The following is a 10885-nucleotide window of genomic DNA, read 5'->3' on the forward strand; positions in this document are numbered from 1 at the left end:
ACAGGGGGGAGAGAGGCTGGGGTGACGGGGGAGAGAGATGCTGGGGTGATGGGGGGAGAGATGCTGGGGTGACGGGGGGAAGAGATGCTGGGGTGACGGGGGGAGAGATGCTGGGGTGACAGGGGGAGAGAGGCTGGGGTGACAGGGGGGAGAGAGGCTGGGGTGACGGGGGAGAGAGATGCTGGGGTGATGGGGGGAGAGATGCTGGGGTGACGGGGGGAAGAGATGCTGGGGTGACGGGGGGAGAGATGCTGGGGTGACAGGGGGAGAGAGGCTGGGGTGACAGGGGGGAGAGATGCTGGGGTGACCGGGGGGAGAGATGCTGGGGTGACAGGGGAGAGAGATGCTGGGGTGACAGGGGGGAGGGATGCTGGGGTGATGGGGAGGGAGCTGATGTGGGGCACAGGGTGAAGCGCGGTAGAGGCAGGCTGGTCCCCCGTTACGGGGCCGGAGTGAGCTGGGCGTCCGCCCCCACTAACCTTGCAGCAGACCACAGACCAGCCAGGACGGTCCCCCCCAGTATAGTTATGGGGCCGGAGTGAGCTTTGGGCACGGACAAGCTTTAATACACCCTCCCGGAAGCTCACAGCTGCAGCCCCTCGGTGCCTGGATTCTCTCCTGCTCTGCAGCGCAATGTCACATGGCCGCCGGAGAAGGAGAGAATCCAGGCACCGAGGGGCTGCAGCTGTGAGCTTCCGGGACGGTGTATTACAGCCTTTCCATGCCCGAAGCTCACTCCGGCCCTGTAACTATACTGGGGGGGACCGTCCTGGCTGGTCTGCGGTCTGCTGCAAGGTTAGTGGGGGCGGACGCCTAGTCCGACGCTGGGGGGGGGGGGAGAGCTGCACAGAATTCTCCTGCCCACTCACTGTGCGGTCTCTCTGCTCCCCTGTTCTCCTTCCTCTTGCAGGGACTTAAAAAAAATGGCCACCCCTCCCCAGGTAAGCTGTGTACTGCGCATGTCTATGCACATGCGCAGTACACAGTGACGGAGCCTCCAGTTTGAGTGAACCAGACGGACTCCGTCAGTTCACTCCAATGTTATAGAGGTGCCGTATAGTGTCTGTGTGTATGTCGTGAAATGACGTCACACACAGACACTATTAAAATGGCAGCCCCCTGTGCATACATTAGTTTGAATAAAAGACACTCAAGACCAATGTAAAAAAAAAAAAAAAAAAAATACAACACACCTATTTTTTCTTGTTACTTTTTATTTAAAAAAATTTCAAAAATGTGACACTGTCCCTTTAAGGGGTGTAATTTTCAAAATTGGGTAGCTTGTGGGGGGTTTCCACTGTCTTGGCACTGGGAAGGGGTGTAACTGTAACATGGTCTCCTACATTCATCCCAATCAAATCCACACTCCATAATCCAAAAGGTGCTCCCTCTCTTCTGAGCCCTGTTGTGCGCCCGTGCATCACTTTACATCCACAAATGGGGTATTTATAAAAGCTGCAGATTCAGAGGAATAAATGTTTTATTGCATTTCACTTTTTGTAACTGGTTTGGTATGAAAGAAATAGGATTGAATTGGAATGTCTACAAAGAAAATAGAAATTTTTACTTTTCACACTTACTTTGAAGTTATTCCTGTGAAACGCCTACAGGGTTAAAAAAAAAAAACTATATGGGGGGGTTGGACCGGAAATTGATGGAGACGGTCGCATAGAGGGAGAGCTCCGCTCCACGCTACCTTCACAAGCGGTTATTTACCACACCCGGTCGTGTCACATGCCTGATTTGGATCTGAAGAAGGTCCAGAAGACCCACAGCAATCAGCCGACTCCTCGGACGACTCGCCCGGGCACCCTAGACGCTTATTTAGCAAGTACGCCACAGGGACTTGAATCCAAGATGGTGCTCGGACACGAACAACGGACGCGCAGCGCCTCCGATCCGGGCTCCCCAGCCACATTGGCGTCGCTTCAGACCATGGAGGCTCCCAGTGACTCCCCATCATCCAGGCGGATCCCTGCGTGGGCTTAGGAGACACAACAGCCGTTCTCCGGGGCACCCCGCTCAGCCCTGAGGCTATTCCTTTCAGACCTGAGGTACGTCACGACTCTGCCCTGTCTGCGGACCAGCTGACCACCAGTACTGAGGCCCGTTCCTCCCCGGACCTCCACATTAAGGTACCTCCGGTGGGACCCCCACAAGGCCCGACCCCTTTACCTAAACCCCAAAGGGTTAACACACGCGCGAGCGTGACTGCAGAGGCCCTCCTACAGGCTCCGGAGCACAGCTATCCTCAGCAGAGACCGCCAAATGCAGCTGGCAGCTCACCTCTGCGCCATAATGCTGATAAGCCTGACTGGTGGTCCTCACAGTCCACTACCTCTGACAGGGAGGATAACCCTTTGCTAGCTGATGCCCATTGGTCCCATTATTTGAGAAATATGCCTACTAAAGAGGATTTTAAAGGTCTTATTACTGAAGTGAAAGAGACTTTTAGAGCTGAGATTACATAGACACCCTGGAGGGGGACCATGACAACGCACGGGCCTACATTAAAGACCTCCAATCCACAGTTTCTGAGCAGCATACTGCTTTATGTGAATATCAGAGACATTTAGAAGACATAGACAATAGAGGGTGGAGACATAATATTTGGGTGCAGGGCCTTCCGGAACAGATTCGTGACTCTGAACTTCGACCTACCCTGGACGACCTATTTAACCAAATACTGAAGGCACCACGTGAGCATAGAGTGAAAGTGGACAGGGTGCATCGGGCCCTCAGGCCCAAAGACGCCTCACCGCTACCGAGAGATGTCATATGCTGCATAACCGATTATACTCTGAAAGAAGCCATAATGTCCCGGGCCAGAGATCTACGAGATATTGTCTATGACGGTGTTACCCTGCAGCTTCTCCCCGACCTTTTGTGGGTCACTCTCCAAAAACGGAGACGTCTATGCCCTCTTCTTCAAGTTCTGCGAGACTCTGAGATCTCATACCGGTGGAGATTTCCCTTCAGTCTTACTGCACGGCAAGACGGCAGATCGACTACGCTGCGGGTGGCTGGAGATCTTGAGAATTTTTGCACCACGCTGGACATTCCACTTCCCCGCATGCAAAACTGGGAGTTACTGCCTCCACCTCCCCTCCCCCACCGGTGTGGACTCCGGTTACTCCCCATCGGAAACGCACTGCTTCAGATTCAGCTTCCAAGGAGGGAATGCTTCCCCGACAGACTCGCAGATCATGAATATTCTGATCGTTATTGTCTCTAAAGCCATGAGTATATACTTGGGCTCGGCTAACTCCACATTTTGTGTTTTCCTCGACCTTAGATTCATTATGATTATCTACTAACCGCTACCATACATTTTCACATTTTCTCTCCAGTAGCTGTGGAGCTTAGCTGTTTCTTTAACTATGTTTAGTTTTCTCCTGTTTTCTATCACAGTCTGCTCTTTGACTGCATTGCTTTCTTTTGCACTTCTCCCTCTTTGCCTCAGATCCATCTCCCCCTATCTGGTCTTTTTCCCCTATATCCCACTGAGCAACTTACCGCTCACCTTTGTTGGAGTGACAATAGGGTGGTGTAGCTATTCTTCTTTTTACTTCAGCACTGTTTACCTATCTCAGTGGACGTGGGTGGCGCACTGGTGGCCCACCTGCCATAAGACTGTTCAGTTCTCTGTGTATTGTTTGTCTTGTCCGTTGTCATTCATTCCCCCCCCCCCCCCCCCCCCCCCCCCCCCCTTATGTTTCTCCCTTTTTTTTTAGGTGCTATCACTAAGTGTGACATACTTTCCTGTGGAATGGAGTGGTCTGGCTGATGGCTGGGTACAGCGAATAAGGTGTTCTCTTGTGACTATCGCGTGGGGCAGGGCTCGCTGGGACCTTGTCCTGAACACTCAACTGGCTCCTTTTAGGGGCCTTAGGTACATTCCTATCTCTAGCTACTCTTTTCCTTATCATGGTGCGTCTCCTGACATTAAATGTGAAGGGTCTTAACTCTAATGTAAAGAGGCGGCTACGGACATCGCTTTTGTTCAGGAGACGCATCATGATAGATCCTCGACATTTAAATTTGCACATCACCAATTTCCAAATGTGTATTCAGCCTCTAATGACAAGAAAACAGCTGGGGTAGCTATCATGATTCGTAACTCGATCCCATTCCAGGTAATAGACTCGGATTTAGACCCCCAGAGGAGGTATGTTATAGTTAGAGGACAATTGGAGGGCAACCTGGTCACTCTGTGTAATATATATGCGCCTAACGAAGGGCAAACACGCTTCATGGAGCGAATTTACGCTAAGTTGCCACCGTCATTGCTGCTGCTGGGCGGGGATTTTAATACTCCTCCTTTGGAAACATGGGATAGATCTGCTGTGACACATCACACCCCACCTAAACATACCGTTCACCTGTCAGCAGCTTTTCGTAGGATGATGCGTGCTCAACAGTTGTTTGATCTCTGGAGAGTGTGTCATCCCATGGAAAAAACTTACACTTTTTTCTCCCATCCACACTCTACACATACTCGGATAGACCTCTTCTTGGGTAATATTTTAGGCTTGCGGGCATTAAAGTATTCTGAGATCCACCCCATTACCTGGTCGGATCATGCGCCTGTTACCATAGATTTGAAATTATCTGCACAGGCCAGTAGGGTCTGTCACTGGCGACTCAATGAGTCACTGTTAAAAAACACTGTTCATAAAGACAAACTGGCGCAGGCTCTTCGTGATTATTTCCAGGATAATGAGGGTAGTGTTTTGGAATTCTCCACTTTATGGGAAGCCCATAAAGCGGTTTTTAGGGGCAATTGTATTGCTCTCTCCTCTCATCTTAAGAAGTCGACCTCACATCTAGCCAGTTTATATAAACAACAATTGCAGACCAAGGAATCACTTCTAGCTCATAAGCCCTCCCTCTCTATACTTAGGGAAGTAGTGGTATTGCAAAATAAGCTAAAAGATCTAGCCCTAGCCCATGTAGAGAAACTATTGTCCTTCACTAGACATAAGTATTATGATAAGGCCAACAAAACTCACTCGCTTTTAGCTTCTCAGCTTAGAGATGAGACCTTGAGAACCACACTGTATGCCTTAAAAGATGGAGACTGCGTTATGACCCTGAGGGGATCGCCTCTGTATTCTCCAAATACTACTCTACCCTTTACTCCCTCCCTACCACACTCCCTACAGACGCGCCCACGCGGACTCAGCTCTTGAGGGAGTATTTAAAGAATTGCCATTTGCCCACAGTAACGGCAGATGACCTGACGTTACTTAATGGGCAAATTACAGAAGAGGAACTGACGGAGGTCCTCAAGGGTCTCCCAAATGGGAAGTCCCCAGGCCCGGATGGCCTTCCTTATGCTTATTACAAGTGCTTCTCCGCCATTTTAACCCCTCATCTGCTGACTCTATTTAACGCCTTTATGGAAGGCCGACCTATTCCTCCCACGATGCTAAATTCTTTTATCACTGTCATTCCTAAGGCTGACAAGGATCCGACGGATCCAGCCAGTTACAGACCCATATCGCTGCTTAATGCAGACTTAAAAATATTCACAAAAATATTGGCTCTGCGACTGGGTGGTATCCTGCGAGACTTGATCCACAAGGATCAGGTAGGGTTCGTACTCAATCGTCAAGCGGGAGACAACACCAGACAAATCATTGACCTGGTAGATGTTCTGAGTAGGACCGGTTCACAGGGGCTTCTTCTTAGTCTCGATGCAGAAAAAGCCTTTGATAGGCTAAGCTGGGACTTTCTTTTCGCTACCATGCAGGCCTTCGGGCTCTCGGGGGCGTTCCTTCGAGCAGTGCGAGAGCTCTATGTGGGCCCTACTGCCCGAGTGAAGTTGCCACACGCGTCCTCTGACCCGGTCCTGATTCAGAATGGGACGAGACAGGGGTGTTTCCTCTCCCCCCTACTATTTGTGCTTAGTATAGAGCCGCTGGCGGCCCATATTCAACTGTCCCTTGATGTGCAGAGAATTCAGGTTAGGGGGAGAGAATTCAAGTTATCCCTTTTTGCGGACGACATATTAATGACGCTCCGTAATCCAGTGGTCTCTTTGCCTAACCTGCATTCCCTGCTAGGGACTTATGGAGGTCTCTCTGGATACAAAATAAACTCCCACAAGACAGAAGCACTGCCCGTGCATCTGCCTGAAGCAGTAGTCGTTTCTCTTAAATCTACATTCCCATATAAATGGGTTGATTCTTCAATCCGCTACCTTGGGACACATATTACCCCTCATTATCAAGAACTATATGCTTATAACTTCCCCCCTTTATTTCAAGCAGTGGGGGCTGATCTTAATAAGTGGTCTAAACTTCCCCTCTCCCTCCTAGGGAAAATTAATGCTATTAAGATGAACGTTCTTCCCCGTTTTCTCTATCTGGTGGAGACTCTCCCTGTCACTATTCCTCGTTCGGCCCTTCGGAAGTTCCAGAAAACATTACTTAGGTTCGTATGGAATGGGGGTCAGCATAGAATCTCCCAGTCTGTGTTGCAGTCGGGCAGGTCGACTGGAGGACTGGCTATGCCCTATTATCTACACTAGTTTATTATCTGATGGTTGCACCTATGAGTCTATTGTTCCATGGCAGGAGGCAGGCCTTTTTCACTTTGCTGACATAGTGGACCCGTTTTCTAGACGGGTCATCCCCTTTCCACTGTTGAGGGAGAGAAAAAGTCTCCCACGGACTGCAGCAGTATATCATGAAGCACTCTATTACACAGCAGCAGTAATGATGGATTACGCCCCCTTCCCCAAACCCACGCTTTTTGAGAGGCTTTGTAAATTTCGTCCCTCTACCAAAGGACTAATCTCTACTATTTACTCGATACTCAATTCACCTCCTGAAGGTCAAGATGTCTCACATGCTTATATGGCAAAATGGGAGGCGTATTTAGGGAGGAAGCTCCCTCAACCGATATGGCAGCTGATTTGGTCACAGGCGGCCAAGTCATCTGCTTGTGTTTCTTTTAAAGAAAACCAATATAAAATATTATTATTTTGGTACCACACCCCTGACCGTCTTCATCGCCTCTACCCGGACGCTCCATCGGTTTGCTGGAGGTGCTCGACCGGGGTCGGGACCCTCCAGCACATTTTTTGGGACTGTCCTAAGCTTCGACCATACTGGGGGGGAATACAAGGGTTGTTAGCGGCAGTGTTGGGAACAGTGGTGCCTTTGGATCCGATGACATACATTCTAAATGTTCTGCCTAAAACCCTGTCGAAGCCTTCAGCCAGACTACTCCTCCATGTGTTAACCGCAGCTAAATGTCTCCTTGCTAAATACTGGAAGCAAACTTTAATTCCATCAGCGATTGAATTAGTCAATCGCATTCAGGAAGTGAGACGAGTGGAATTTATGACAGCAGCACAAGAACACCGTATAGAGAAATGCGAGCAAATATGGACACTATGGGACATTTATTATGATCTGTCGCACCGAACGTGAATTTGTGAATATATTTTGTCTTTATGATTAATTTGTCTTCCTCTTTTCCTGCCCCCCCACTTTGTCTCCTGTGCTGTCTTTGTCTTGTCTTTGTCTTGTCTCCCCCCAGTTATTCTGTTATAGTTTGCCTTATGTTGCAGTTTAGTTTAGATGTTTATATGACTAGATTACTTGACCTGTGTAAGTGGGTCGGCTGTTCTCTATCTATACTGGATAGCTGGCTCTATATATTCCTTCATATACTTACTTGCTCGGCCATGTGGCCCTCCGACCTAACTGTTTCTTCTGAATGTTTGACATACTTTGTCTATTCTTTTTATTGTTAAAAGAGAAAAAGCTCCTGAAAGTAAACAATTTATAAAAAAAAAAAAAAAAACTATATGAATGTTAATTTGAAAACTTGAAAGGGTGAAGATTTCAAAATGGGGTGAATTATGAGTGTTTCTAGTTTACAAACCTCTGGAAGCCTTCTCCGCCGGTGGTGCCAGCTGGGTATTAGTGGGGCATTTTGGGTTTGGTCCTGTGACATTGGGGTTGCAGGGCGATTCCATGGCCTCCCTTCCCTGCATGTGCACGCTTTGCGGGGTTGGCATTTGCTGACCGACCCATGTGAACCAGGAGACCTGCACGTGGTACATGGGGCAGTATGGTTTGATCAAATTATATACCGACATCCTGGCGTTGGTTTTTAAAATTAGCCAAGCGGCATTAGTATCAGCCATAGGTGTGATGTACAGTAGCTCCCTTCTCTCCATGCCACAGACCTCTGTAATATGCTCCAAAACTGAAATGGTCCCTAAAAAGTTTTCACAAAAATTTTGAAAATTGATACTAAATGATTGCAGTCTTTGCCCGGCTGATTGCTAGATCGTTCGGGCAGCCCATAGCATACAGCAGCAGTCTGATACTGACGCTTCTATTCCACAGAGCGACGGCCGCATAACATTGCTGTATGAGTCGTTTGTTTTTCAACTTGTTGGTGCAGGCAGTGTGGTGCAGTGTTACTGCCAGGGCCGGGCTTAGGGTAGATGGCGCCCTGTGTGAAACTTTCTTTTGGCGCCCCCCCCCCCCCATGATACCCCATAATAGTGACATAGACTAAATCCTGCAGCCTCCCACCCCTCCAGACAACCCCCCACAATCAAACCACAAATGTAGTGGGAGGCTGAAGGATTTAGATATGATAGACTAAATCCTACTACAATGAGCGCCAACTCTAAAGCCAAGCCCTTTAAACCACCCGACCCCCAATAAAGGTACCGCGCAGGAGGACATGTGCCTCCGCCACCGTCCTTGGCTTTTCTGATTGGCGCTCCTGCAGACAATTGTACACAGGGGCGTAGCTAGTTGTTCAGTCTAGGGAGGGGCGAGCGAGTCTGAGTGGGCCCCTAACCGATTATGTTACATAAGCAGGTTACCATGCCTATCTATCTAGTTTAGTGACCTCCATCATACTGACTACAAGATGCTGTAAAATCTGGGTGACTTCCATTATACTGAGTACAAGATGCTGGGAAAGCTGGGTGACCTCCATCATACTCAGTACAAGATGCCGGGAAAGCTGGGTGAGCACCATCATACTGACTACTATACAAGATGCTGGAAAGCTGGGTGACCGCTATTATACTAACTACTATATATGATGCTAGGAAAGATGGGTGACCGACATTATACTGACTACTATACAAGATGCTGGGAAAGCTGGGTAACCCAATCATACTCACTACTATACATGATGCTGGGAAAGCTGGTCTGTCCCAGCACACTGAGGGATGTGGCTGCTCCTATGTCCCTAGGCTATTCTCACTTTAGGCCCACTCCCTCCTTTTATCTCCCTCTCCTAACCTGCTGCTTCTCAGCAGGATATTGAAGGCTCTGTGCACTCAATGTCCCACTCGTGGTCGGCACCGGGGGCGAGGCTTGTATACAGGGGGCAGAGCTTACCGGGACATACTCGGAACAGTAAATTACCGGGTCCCCAGTAAGCTCAGTGGGCGGGAGCGCCTCCCTACTGGCTGCACATCTAGCTTAGACATAGGAATCTCCTAGCTACATGTGCTGTGTGCCTGCAGGAGCGCCCCAAAGCAACCACCATGGGAGGAGGGGAGGCGGCCAGCTAGAGGGGGCGCTCCGGCAGACACAGCACATCTAACCTAGAGATTCCCATGTCTAAGTTATATGTGCAGCTCTCTGTCTGCCAGAGCGCCCCCAGCTGGCCAGGAGTGATGCGCCCTGTGCAATTGCACAGGTTGCACACCCCAAAGGCCGGCCCTGGTTACTGCCCACATTTGAAAGCCCCTGGTTGCCTTTGAAATGATGAAAGAATGAGCTGGAGCTGCAGTCTCTCTTCTGTTGTGTTTTGTTTTGCAACTGGGTGTGTGCCCTGAGGATGAACATACAGTTGAAAGCAGGCCTGTGCACTGGATTTCCACCTTGCCCCCTTCCCCTGTGGACCCAATTGCTGTTTTACATCAAGAGACTGTGATCATTAGGCCCTGGCTAGCAAAGTGAAGTCGAAAATCCTTCTCAATAGCCAGTAGTAAAGGGCATGACAGCAACCAGGGCCCACTCTTTCTAAGATGCCTCAGTTTGTTATTAAGATTAGTTTTACTGGGAGGAATTCATGAAAACTATCTAACAGCAAAAGTGTCTGGATTTACCATAGCAGCCAATCCACATCCTTGTTAAGAAATTAAAGCTGAGCTCTGATCGGTTGCTGTGGGAATCCAGACAGTTTTTCTGTTAGTTTTTATTTATTCCTCTATGACTTCAGAAGTATCTAGAAAGTCAGCAGGGCATCTTCCCATTTGGTAACAGGGAATCAGGCTCTTTATTATTCATGTATATTGTAACAATACATAATTGTTTAATTACAAGTGTGCGTCTATGGGTTTCACTTCCAGACCCCCTAAAGAGTTTATGTTTGTTATACACATTCCCGGTCTATCTAATATTCCTATGCTCTTAACTCAGCGGTTTTCATTGCACATTTACATTCATTGCCTCCAAGTTAATTTTCAAATGTTGCCATTATACATTGGTATATTTAATTGAAAAGTATGTTTTTGTCCGTATTCTGTTATTTCCTCTCTGTGAACATCCTATTCACATTGTTAATAGGTAAAACAAATAGCTGGACTTCTTTTGCTGACTGAATTTGTGCTACTATTGCAGCTTTATGCCTGTGGGTTCTGCCCCATAAATCTCTGCCCTCTCTGGAATAATTTAGACTATTTTCAAGCGCTGAGAGTCAGCATCCTCACATTGAGCCTGTACTGGTGAGCACCATGTTTAAGCAGAGGTTCCATATGTTCTCTACATTAGACTATATATATTGTAAACACATACAAGCAAACATCTGGTTCGGTTAAAAAAATTTGGAGCTTTTAGCAGATTTGTTAAGACCATTTATTGAAAATTTAAGTAAATTACACATGTAAAGT

At 48.2% G+C, this 10885-nt stretch overlaps 1 protein-coding gene across 2 annotated transcripts in view; it reads left to right on the forward strand.

Moving 5' to 3' along the window:
- The window catches only part of PEX5L (peroxisomal biogenesis factor 5 like), a 222553-nt gene that overhangs the window by 32547 nt on the left and 179121 nt on the right, over positions 1-10885 (forward strand). The window lies entirely within an intron of this gene.

This window comes from Dendropsophus ebraccatus, chromosome 6 (assembly GCF_027789765.1).
Source record: "Dendropsophus ebraccatus isolate aDenEbr1 chromosome 6, aDenEbr1.pat, whole genome shotgun sequence".
Classification (NCBI taxonomy): domain Eukaryota; kingdom Metazoa; phylum Chordata; class Amphibia; order Anura; family Hylidae; genus Dendropsophus; species Dendropsophus ebraccatus.